This window comes from Etheostoma cragini, chromosome 9 (genome assembly GCF_013103735.1).
Source record: "Etheostoma cragini isolate CJK2018 chromosome 9, CSU_Ecrag_1.0, whole genome shotgun sequence".
NCBI classification, from domain to species: domain Eukaryota; kingdom Metazoa; phylum Chordata; class Actinopteri; order Perciformes; family Percidae; genus Etheostoma; species Etheostoma cragini.
Genome location: NC_048415.1, coordinates 18270156 through 18272619, shown reverse-complemented (window position 1 = coordinate 18272619; position 2464 = coordinate 18270156).

Genomic DNA, 2464 nt, shown 5'->3' with positions numbered 1-2464 from the left:
TATATAGCCTTTACGGTTTCTTTCGGATATATATTTTTTTATTATATATATTTTTTATATAAAACATTTCGATATATTATAGAGGCTAGTTTAGGTGGAAAAGCATCCAAAAACACGTGTTTCAAAGAAAAAGCTATAGGACTGAAAAAGTAAAAATGGAGGTTATCATCTTTTATTTCCTTATTTATTGTATACAATTATTTTGTAGATCTGAAAATATTTTGCTTCACTATTCTGACATTTGGCCTATTTGTCAACGGGCAAATGTGCTCAAATAACCTGCTATTACCATCCATGCGTCGTGTAATTTATTTAGATGAAACGCAATTTGAGACATTAACAATTTGAGAATATATATTACAGGCCTGTATTTGTCATAAAGGTCATTGAAACCCAACAGATATATTTTGATTCTGACACGCTGTTAGTGAAATGACCATCATGCCGGTGTGTTCACATGATTTCACTGCAATCAATAGAGCTACTAATCACAAACACATTCAATAAAATATCGATCCGATTGGGCTGGATTACTAAATGTTCTACGGATTTACTCGCCTTTACGGTTTCTTTCGGACACCTCTAACTTCAGCAGGAAAGGCCTCAAAGAGTTAATGAGACTGTTGGATATTTATTGTGTTACAGCAACAAATATAGACATGGTAAACCAGAGAATCAGAGCATCATTTTGTTTTATTTTAGTTTTTTCAGAGTTCAAAATAAATACCCAATAATTTAATCACTAGTTTTTTTATTTCAGATGTATTTATTTTTCATTGTGGCATACTTAAATAGCCTTAATGTAGTAGAATGTTACCAGAAGGCTATTGAATTATAAGAATTATATTTCAAATATATCTGTGAATTATCCACATTTTTTATCAATCTGCCAACAGAATAAAAGTGTTGGATGACTTTTAAGCGTGTGTGTGTGTGTGTGTGTGTGTGTGTGTGTGTGTGTGTGTGTGTGTGTGTGTGTGTGTGATTTACTCTAACTAGACTGTAAAGTACTACAATGTATGTGTTTCAGAATTCCTACAAATTGTCAGATAGATAGATGGATAGATAATGTAAATATTTGACAAAACTTCTCTTTTAAATTGATAGGAAAGTCGTCTATTTTCCTGAGCTCACCAGATAAACAACACAAACTGAAACGGCGTTGGACTCAGCTGCCTCGTGTTGGACTCAACATATAAGTTAGTATAACTGTAGTGAGCTATAGGCATGCTAAAATGAAATTACTTGCAGGAAATGTAGTCCAAATGTCTAATTATAAATTGTAGATTTTTGACACACACACACACACACACACACACACACACACACACACACACACACACACACACACACACACACACACACACACACACACAAACACTTGTACTTCTTTGGTTTTTGATTCTGGACCAAAGCGATTATAGATTGTAATGTGAATGTATATGACAGCTTTGAGCCTGCTTCATAGATCATAGCTTAGAATGATTATAGATTGTAATGTGTATGTATTATCTCACAAGCTAGTTAAGAGCATTATTCATTGTTCTTCTCCCCCTGCCCTCCTGGTTTTAAACCACAAAGCTTTTTCCCCTCTTAAGTACTGCTAACGCTGGATTTATTAGGCTTAAAGAATAGCCGACACATCTTCCTCAAAGGGGATCAGACATTAAGTGTAGATCAAAAGGATAAGGTCTTAAAAACAGAACAATGATTCGTGCTCAACCCTTATTCTTATTCCCATATGAATGTTAATTCAGGGATTGTACATAGACCACTTACACAGCTTTTTGTTTCAAATGATATTCGTGCTTTCATGATTCTAATGGCCACATGGGTTTATTATATTCCCCCAGATTTTATTATATTAATTGTGCACTAAAATAACACACTTGTTTTAATTTGGTACAAATACAAAAACGTGCTTATTATAATTCTGCATTTGTTTTCAAGGCGACAGTGATGTAATCAGCAGATGTCGAGTACTGAATGTTTATGAGCCAAAATATGCTGTAAGTTTTTTCTTTCTTTTTTCTTTTTCCTTGGTGTTGTGGAGACAAAAAACAAGAGGCGTAGATCCATTTAAAGTGCAGGCTCTCACCGCTGTGCTTTTGAATTTTTAAGAGAAGCTCACTGTGTAAAACAGTGACACAGCTTCAGGGAAAGTGATGGACCGCTCTGTTAGATTTGTAAGATTCGCACACACAAAACAGAACCAGTGACCTACTGCTAGTCATCCTGGCTCCAATATCAAACAGTTTTTGGTGTGCTACTACTGCGGAACATGTTTCTTTTGAGATGGGATGAATAGTGAAAAATCTCTCCGCCAGTATCGTTTTGTTATCTCTTAAATATTTTCGTTTCATCAGCCGAGTAGTAAAACCTCCCCGTCAGAGTGTGAAAGGGAAACATACCTCGGTCAGAATAAATGGGGAATCAAGTACAATTGGCTTTTGCTTAACCCCCC